Source organism: Triticum dicoccoides, chromosome 1B, assembly GCF_002162155.2.
Source record: "Triticum dicoccoides isolate Atlit2015 ecotype Zavitan chromosome 1B, WEW_v2.0, whole genome shotgun sequence".
Taxonomy (NCBI): domain Eukaryota; kingdom Viridiplantae; phylum Streptophyta; class Magnoliopsida; order Poales; family Poaceae; genus Triticum; species Triticum dicoccoides.
Genome location: NC_041381.1, coordinates 662880398 through 662890462, shown reverse-complemented (window position 1 = coordinate 662890462; position 10065 = coordinate 662880398). Strand labels below are relative to the sequence as shown.

Sequence of the window (10065 nt, the reverse complement as noted above, 5' to 3'; positions counted from 1 at the left end):
GGCGGCGGCGGACCTCGGGCCCGGGCGGCGGCACGTTCGGGCGGCGGCGGGCGCGGGATCGGGCCCGCGCGGGCCCCGAATGGGCTTCGCGGGCCGCGGCGGCGGCGGGCGGCAGAGCGCCACGTGGCGGCTTCGGAGTGGGCGCGGGCGGCGGCGCTGGACATGTCCGGCGCGGGGTGGACACGTCCGGCGGCAGGAGGAGGAAGAGGCTAGGGTTTTGACCCGGAATTTCGGAGGGGGAGGCATTTATATAGGTAGGGAGCTAGGAGAATCCAAATGAGGAGCGGTTTTCGGCCACGCGATCGTGATCGAACGACCGAGAGCATGGAGGGGAGGTTGCTGGGTTTTGGGCCAATTTGGATAGGTGTTGGGCTGCGAAGAGAAGGAGGCTTTACGGTTACCCGGTTAACCGTTGGAGTACCAAACGACCTCCAAATGGCACGAAACTTGACAGGCGGTCTACCGGTGGTATACCAAGGCCACTTGGCAAGCGTCGGGCCATTCCGAGAAAGTATAACACCCACTCACAACAAGAGACAAAAGGGGAACGCCGGAGGGCATAGGAGCGCCGGATTGCAAAACGGACAACGGGAAAAGGCTCGGATGCATGAGACGAACACGTATGCAAAATGAAATGCACATGATGACATGATAAAATGCAACACGCAAGCAAATGACATAGCAACAACGGCGAATAACTGGCGGACACCTGACGCATCGGATCCGGGGCGTTACACAATGCCAGTCTTTGAGAACAATATCCAGCCTTGTACAACATTGCTCGCGAGAAGAACAATACTATTGCGCAGGTGCTCAGCTCATCCCCGCCGAATATTTCATTCATGCGGGATTTGGTTGGCACCCGACTTATGCCATGGCATAATCTCTTATCCCGTCTGGATCTGATTAACCTGACGCAAGGTCGTGATGTGTTCCGCTGGAACCTTACTACATCAGGGTCTTTCACGGTAGACTCTATGTATCGTGCGCTCATGCATTCTAAGGTACTGGAGAGTAATAACAAGAAAATCTAGAAGGCAAAGATTCCACTAAAAGTTAAAATATTCATGTGGTATCTTCGTAGAGGTGTTGTGCTAACCAAAGACAACCTTGCACGATGCAACTGGCCAGGAAGTAAGAAGTGTTGTTTTTGTACTCATAACGAGACAATCAAACACCTCTTTTTTCAATGCAAGTTTGCGCGTTCTACGTGGTCAGTCATCCAAATAGCGTCAAATTTGTATCCGCCCACAAGTGTTGCCAATATTTTGGTCATTGGTTGGACGGTATTTTAAATAGGTTCAAAACGCTAATAAGGGTGGGAGTGTATGCCTTACTATGGTCGCTTTGGCTATGTAGAAACGATTTGGTTTTTAATGACAAAAAGGCTCCTCCTCTGCATGTTATTTTCTGTTGTACACACTCGCTTCGTATGTGGTCTATGCTACAACGTGCGGAGTACCAACCGCTATTCAAGGCAGTGTGTACGTGATTGGAGCAGGTGGCTATGGAGTTTTTTACCCAACATGGTTGGCAGCATAATCTCCGCATCGGTCCACCAACCGTTTCGACATAGGCATAGTGTCGGTTTATAGGACTCTACTTTTGCCGAATTGTCATTTTTTTTCTTGTCAGATTTTTGATGTTTGCCTGTGTGCATCCTAGTTATGCAGAGGCCGGGTGATACTTCAAATGCTTCGTATCGCTTGATGCTATATTTTTAGATAGTAAAAGCGCCCTTTGTCGAAAAAAATGTACCTGTGGGTGCAGCGCCAGGCAGCATGGACGCGGGCGGGAAGGCGTCATGCCTGCCACTCATCAGGGAGGTTAGCGTTTGGGCGGCCGGCGGGGTGCCAACTTCATCGTCTCGTCGCTGTCCATCCACGCGGCGCTCGTCTGGTGGTCGCCGGCACGCGCGGCGAGATGCACGGCGAGCTCCTGGGGTTCCTCGGGTTGGCGTTGCTCGACGAGCTGCACGATGCACCGGCCACGGAGCTGGCGCGCAAGCTCAACGGCCTGGCGCAGACGTCCTTCGCCTGCGGCGTGTGGGTCGACCGGATGCAGGGGCTGGAGCTGGAGTTCGTGGCCACTGCCGCGTCGAGCTACGACGCCATCGCGGAAGCCGTGGATTTCGTCCGGGACGCCGAGCAGGCGAGGCGGCAAGTGAACGCCTTCGTGGAGGGCACGACCAGCAAGCGCATGCGCGACGTCCTCCCTCCAGGCTCGGTCGGCTCGTCCACGGTCATCGTCCTCCTCGCCAACGCGCTCTACTTCAAGGGGGCGTGGTCCCAGCCATTCGACCAGTCGGCGACCTTCCTCGGGCCGTTCCATGTCCCGGGCGGCACAACCGTGCGCGTGTCGTTCATGACGACGGGCCGGTTCGAGTTCAAGCAGCAGATCGCCGTCCACCCGGGTTTCAGGGCCCTCAAGCTGCCCTACCACAACGTCGCCGACCACACCGCCGTCGCATTCTACATGTTAGACTTAGAGATATTTAAGTTATGTAATCTCAACTACCCAACTCTATCTCTTCTTCTCTCCCCATGTAAACTCCTATCTCCTCCCGCTGGATCCTTGCGATCGGTGGGTTCTTGTACACCACAGCAGAGGTTGTTTCTGCCCCCAATCAATAAATACACGTGGCTCCTCTACGGAGGAGTAGGAACGCTTCCATCGTTCCAATCTAACATGGTATACAGAGCCAAGTCTCTTCCTATCGTCTAGCAAAACCAAAACCCTAAACACCCTTCCATAGCCATGGCCACGAGCTCAAGCGCCGTCGGCCTCAACTTAGGAGCTCCACCAACAGAGAAGCTCGCAAGGGGGAACTACCTCCTGTGGAAGGCGCAGGTCATGCCGACACTGCGAGGAGCGCAAGTGACCGGCCTCCTCGACGACAGCGACGCCGCACCGCCCAAGACAATAGAAGTCACCAACGGGGATAAAACCACGGCCATTGAACCCAACCCTCGGTATGGCCCGTGGTTGTCGAAGGATTAGCAGATTCTGAGCTACCTGCTGAACTCTCTCACCCAGGAGATCCTTGCACAAGTCATCGGTAAGGATAGAACCTTCAATTTGTGGGCTGATCTTACCACAATTCACTGCGCAGTCGCAATCCCGCATAACCAATCTGCGGATGGCCATCTCCAACACCAAGAAGGGCAACATGTCGAGCAACGCCTTCATCGCCAAGATGAAGAACCTCAGGGATGAGCTAGCTGCATCTGGGCGTCCGGTCACCGATCCAGAGATGGTGGACTACATATTGGCTGGCCTTGATCGGGACTATAATCCCGTTGTGGCAGCAATCGGCGCAATCAAGAACTCCATCAGCATCGACGATCTGTTCGCGCAGATTTCTGCGTTTGACCAACGCATGGAGATGCTTGGGGAGGGACCAGCAGGCTTCCGCTCCTCTGCCAACGCCGTCTACAGGGGGCGCGGGCAGTCCCGTGGCAGGGGAGGTCGCGTCCGAAGCACCAGAGGAGGGCACGGTCGAGGGAACCGCTCTGCCTCATCTCCTGGTCGCGGCGGCTACCAGCAGCAACGGCCTCGTCCCCAACTACAACAACAACAACAGCAAGAAGGTGACTATCCAGAGTGCCAAATCTTCTATAAGTTCCATGCTGGTGGCGCAAGAGCATGCTGGCATCGCTATGATGATGATCATGAGGAGAAGAAGGCAGCCAACCTTGTCACCAACAACTACGGCATTGACACCAACTGGTATGCCGACTCTGGTGCTACCGAGCACATCACCGGGGAACTTGACAAGCTGACGATGCGGGAAAGGTACCATGGTGGTGATGAGATACACACGGCAAGTGGAACCGGTATGGACATCACTCATGTTGGTAAATCAATTGTTAAAACCCTCGTAAAAGATTTGCATCTTAATAATGTCCTACATGTTCCACATGCTTCAAAAAATCTCGTTTCAGTTCATCGCTTTGCTCTTGACAACAACGTTCTTATAATATTTTATCCCTACTCTTTTGTGATCAAGGACTTGGCAACGAGGAGGGTCATACTTAGAGGAAAGTGTGAGGGAGGCCCATATCCACTCATATCATCTTCATCTTCATCATGGTCGAATAAACAAGCGTGGAGTGTCACCAAACCTTCTTCGGCAAAGTGGCATAGTCGTCTTGGTCATCCCTCTTCAGTCATAGTTAAGCATGTCCTTAGCAAGAATAATCTTCCCTATGAGTCTAGTGTTGAGTCAATTTGTGATGCTTGCCAACAAGCTAAGAGTCATCAGCTACCTTATCCCATATCTACAAGTGTATCCACTGCTCCATTGCAGTTAGTTTTTTCAGATGTATGGGGACCAACTCCCACATCAGTTGGTAGATTTTCCTATTATGTTAGTTTCATTGATGATTATAGCAAGTTCACTTGGATATATTTGCTAAAGAAATGATCTGATGTTTTCCAAGTGTTTCTCAATTTCCAAAACCTTGTTGAACGCCAACTAGACTCAAAAATTCTTGCCATGCAAACAGACTGGGGTGGTGGGTATGAAAAATTAAATTCTTTCTTTCAAAAGATTGGAATTTCTCACCATGTTTCTTGTCCCCATGCTCATCAACAGAATGGGTCAGCTGAACGCAAACACCGCCATGTTGTGGAGGTAGGACTAGCACTGCTAGCCAATGCTTCCATGCCCCTAAAATTCTGGGATGAAGCCTTTCTCACTGCCACATATCTCATAAATATTCGACCAAGCAAAGTCATCAAACTTGAAAGTCCCATCACATGTCTTTTTGGTATTAAACCAGACTTCAAATCTCTTCGAGTATTTGGTTGTGCATGTTGGCCCAACCTAAGACCATACAACACACGCAAACTTGCGTTTCGTTCCAAAAAATGTGTATTTTTGGGATATAGCCCTATGCACAAAGGAGTAAAATGTCTAGATGTTCCCACAGGCCGAGTTTATATATCTCGCAATGTTGTGTTTGATGAATCAATTTTTCCGTTTGAATCTCTTCATCCTAATGCCGGTGCCCTCCTTCGTCAAGAGATTCTACTTCTTCCATCTACACTTCGAGATTTTGATCACGGGGGAAACAATTGCAATAACCAACATGATGATAGTATTCCTACTGGAACCAGTCCTTGTCTTCTATGTGTGCAGGTCCCTGAAGAAAATGGCGTTCAAAACGATCAAAATGATCAAAATCCCATTCAAAACGATGCTATATTTCATGTGGAAGAAGAGGACGAAGCTGGCGCGGCGAACGAGGACGATCTGGCGGTGCCTGCCACCCCTGCATGCCGATCCTCCTTGGATCAGATGCGGATATCTGCCCTGGATTGCGAGCCGGTCAGTCTGCATGACCAGGCGCGGGCGACGCAATCCGCGCCCGACACGTCTCCACGCGGGGAATCTTCCTCGGCTGGCGCGCGCATGCAGCCAATCGTGAGACGCGACTCGCGCGCACGTCCGCCAGGCCCAGCTAGCGCGGGATCCTCTGCGGCAACAGGTGGTGCGGTGCAGACTGAGGAAACCACACCCGTGGCCACTGGATCCGGTGTGGCATCTTCTGATTCCTCCCCAGGATCTTCTGCGACCAGCAATGCAGTGCGCCATCGTGTACAGCAGCCTCCACCAATCACATCAAGAGTTGCAACTCGGCTACAAAAAGGTATTAAGAATCCAAAAATCAGGACTAATGGCACTATTCGGTATGGTATGTTGTGTGTTTCAAGCGAGCCAACAAAATTGGATGATGCACTTGGGGATCAAAAGTGGAAAAAGGCTATGGATGAGGAATATACAACTTTGATGAGAAACAAAACATGGCATCTGGTGCCAAACAGGAAAGATAAAAATATTATTGATTGCAAATGGGTGTATAGGATCAAGAAAAAGGCAGATGGCTCCATTGACAGGTATAAAGCACGTCTCGTTGCTAAAGGTTTTAAGCAGCGTTATGGTATTTGTTGGGGATATTACCACTGGGCGTAAACCGGCTTACTTGGGCCGGGTTAACGTCATAGTGGTATAAGCAGGTGAAGGCCCAAGGCCTATAGTCGGTTTAGAATCTGTATCAGTAAAACCGACCTGATGTATAGCTTGTATTGTAAGTTAGGGATAGAGAGATACCGACCGGGATACAAATATGAACCGGCTCGGACTCTATGGACCGACGGGCGTCACCCGTGTATATAAGGGGACGACCCGGCGGCGGTTCAGGGGACGACAACCACAACTCGGGCCTAGGCAAAGCTTGTTTGCTCCCTAGCCATCGAGACCACATCAATTCCATCACAACTAGACGTAGGCTTTTACCTTCATTGAAGGGGCCGAACTAGTATAAACCCCACGTGTCTTTGTGTCCGCTTTAACCCCTTCAAGTAAACTCGTAGCGATGGCTCCACGACTAAGTCCTTTCGCTAGGACATCTGCCGTGACAAATCCACGATAGTATTGATTATGAGGATACATTTAGCCCTGTGGTTAAAGCTGTGACAATTAGACTTGTGCTTGCTATTGCCGTGTCTAGGGGATGGAGCCTAAGGCAGCTAGACGTACAGAACACGTTTTTGTATGGTGTTCTGGAAGAGGAGGTCTATATGAGGCAACCACCAGGTTATGAAAACAAACAAAAACCTCATTATGTATGCAAGCTTGACAAAGCTCTTTATGGTTTGAAACAAGCACCTAGAGCATGGTACTCTAGGTTAAGTATGCAGTTAAAACGTCTTGGCTTTATTGCATCAAAGGCTGACACGTCTCTCTTCATATATAACAAGGCAAACATTGTTATCTTTTTGCTCATATATGTAGACGACATTATAGTTGCAAGTTCTTCTCAGAATGCTACTGATGCTCTTCTGCATGATCTAAGCTCAGAATTTGCTTTAGAGGATCTTGGTGATCTGAGTTTCTTCTTGGGCATTGAAGTTAAAAAGGTTGAGGATGGTATAGTGTTGAAACAAGAAAAATATGCAAATGAACTCTTGGCTCGGATGGGAATGAAGGATTGTAAGGTATCACCTACACCATTATCTTCATTAGAACAATTGTCAGCGTATGAAGGGGAGCCACTTAAGGAAGAAGAAAGCACCAAATACAGAAGTGTTGTTGGTGCCTTGCAATACTTAACCTTAACACGGCTAGATATTTCTTTTGTTGTTAACAAAGTATGTCAATACTTACATTCTCCCACTTCTGCTCATTGGACAGCTGTCAAGAGGATCATACGGTATGTAAAGCACACTATAGGTTTGGGACTTCATTTTAGACGGTCCAACTCTACACTTGTTAGTGCTTTCTCTGATGCATACTGGGCGGGTTGCAGTGATGATAGAAAATCAATAGGTGGTTTTACTGTTTTCTTTGGTTCTAACCTTATTTCATGGAGTGCTAGGAAACAAGCAACAATGTCAAGGTCAAGTACTGAAGCTGAGTATAAATCTTTGGCAAATGCTACTGCTGAAATTATTTGGCTTGAATCTCTGCTTGAAGAATTGGGAGTAAAGCAACACCGTGTTTCATGTCTATGGTGTGATAATTTGGGTGCTACCTATTTAAGTGCCAACCCTGTCTTTCATGCCAGGACCAAGCATATTGAGATAGACTTTCATTTTGTACGTGAAAGGGTTGCAGAGAAGAAGCTGGAGATCCGCTTCATTCCTTCAAGAGATCAAGTGGCTGATGGGTTCACTAAAGCTCTACCGTACAAACCATTTGAAGCATTCAAGAACAATCTCAATTTAGGATAGGTAGTTCAGATTAAGGGAGGGTGTTAGACTTAGAGATATTTAAGTTATTTAATCTCAACTACCCAACTCTATCTCTTCTTCTCTCCCCGTGTAAACTCCTATCTCCTCCCGCTGGTTCCTTGCGATCGGTGGGTTCTTGTACGCCACGGCAGAGGTTGTTTCTGCCCCCAATCAATAAATACACGCGGCTCCTCTAGGAAGGAGTAGGAACACTTCCATCGATCCAATCTAACACTACATGCTTCCCTTCTCCGAGACGACGACAGCGACCTCAGACTCGCCGGCCTCTGCGACAAGGCGGTCACATCGTCGGAGTTCATCAGGAGCCACACGCCGGCGGAGCAGGTCCCGGTGGGGCGGTTCATGGTCCCGAAGTTCAAGTTCACGTTCGAGTTCGAGGCGTCGGCGGACATGCAGAAGCTCGGAGTCACCAGCATGGTGAGCGGCGGGAATGGGCTCTTCATCTCGGGGGTGTACCACAAGGCCACCATCGAGGTGGACGAGCTGGGCACCTTGCCTGCCGCAGCGACGGCCGTGTCCATCCCGCTGAGTTTGAGCGCACCACGGCCTCCGATGGACTTCGTGGCGGATTGGCCGTTCCTGTTCGCCATTGCCGAGTGTTAGAATAATCCGAGGCACTCCATCGATCTATCGAGGACCAAGAAATCACATGAGGCACGACACCGAGATTTGTTAACGAGGTTCACCGATATGGCTACATCCCCGGGGCATGACTACGGGCGCTCCTCCCCATGACACCGTCACAATACCGCACCCCGGCCACCTGGGCACCGGCACACGCCGCCGGCTCCCCCACGTGCCCGTGCTATTATGTTGGCATAGGTTACATCGTGTGTCTACCCCTACTATATATGAGGCTTAGGATACAAGTGCCCTATTAGGACACAACTCCTACCCTGTCTACACACAGTACGAATCCAAGTCCAACTGTAACCTAACTTGTACAATAATATTCGACACAACTCTAACAAACTCCACCTTGGCGAATATTCTCCACCACCTTGAATTCATCTGTACGTCGAACCTCCATGTACATTGGACTTGAGATACGCCATGAGCACCACTGCTACTCCCAGACTCCATGTGACTCCACCTGCAACTGTAGTTCCTTCTTGTCTTCTTCACAATCAACACTCGAGTAAAATTAAGTTCCTCATTACTCTACCTTGTGCTTCCAACTTCCGGAGTATCCATCCAACACCATCACACACCGATCACTGTCTGCGTGAAAGTGAACAACTCACATATTGGACGCTACATATAAGAGTTACCTGAACTCAACATCACCGCTCTTTCTTGACTGCTTGTCTGAAACTTGAAGGAATTTCACCGTCGCCCTATGTCACCCTGAGTCAAATTCGCAGTTGTCTCACCCTTCTTCCGGATAGTCTCTGGCATGTCCCACAGTTGTAGCACTCCGCCTCCTTCTGTATTTGTCATCCGCACTTTGCCATGTGCACTAAACACCACAGAATATACAGCCATGTACTCTCTCAACCTTTGACAATTTCAGACTTTCCGCCACTTTCTCAGATTCTCCATGGTCAATTCATGTCCATCAACTAGCACCGATAGACCCAGTCACCAATTTGAATCTGGTACTCGTCAACACTGCTTCAGCACCCTTGCACACTTTGTCTGACCACATGTCTGACCACCAATGCATTGGTCTGTCGCTGTGTCCCGTGCTTACCGCACGCCTCGCCGCTATCACCGCGTCGAGCCTCTGCTGTCTTGATCGAGTCTCCAGGGTCGCAAACCACACCACTCAACCCCCACTGCACAGAACTACCTGAAGGAAATATGCCCTAGAGGCAATAATAAAGTTATTATTTATTTCCTTATTTCATGATAAATGTTTATTATTCATGCTAGAATTGTATTAACCGGAAACATAATACATGTGTGAATACATAGACAAACATAGTGTCACTAGTATGCCTCTACTTGACTAGCTCGTTTATCAAAGATGGTTATGTTTCCTAGCCATGGACAAAAGAGTTGTCATTTGATTAATGGGATCACATCATTAGGAGAATGATGTGATTGACATGACCCATTCCGTTAGCCTAGCACTTGATCGTTTAGTATGTTGCTATTGCTTTCTTCATGACTTATACATGTTCCTGTAACTATGAGAATTATGCAACTCCCGTTTACCGGAGGAACACTTTGGGTACTACCAAACGTCACAACGTAACTGGGTGATTATAAAGGAGTACTACAGGTGTCTCCGAAGGTACATGTTGAGTTGGCGTGTTTCGAGATTAGGTTTTGTCACTCCGATTGTCGGAGAGGTATCTCTGG

At 49.3% G+C, this 10065-nt stretch overlaps 1 pseudogene; it reads left to right on the top strand.

Annotated features, from left to right (window-relative positions):
• Positions 1–8361, top strand: part of LOC119350841 — an 8852-nt pseudogene extending 491 nt beyond the window's left edge.
• The last annotated feature ends 1704 nt before the right edge of the window (positions 8362–10065 follow it).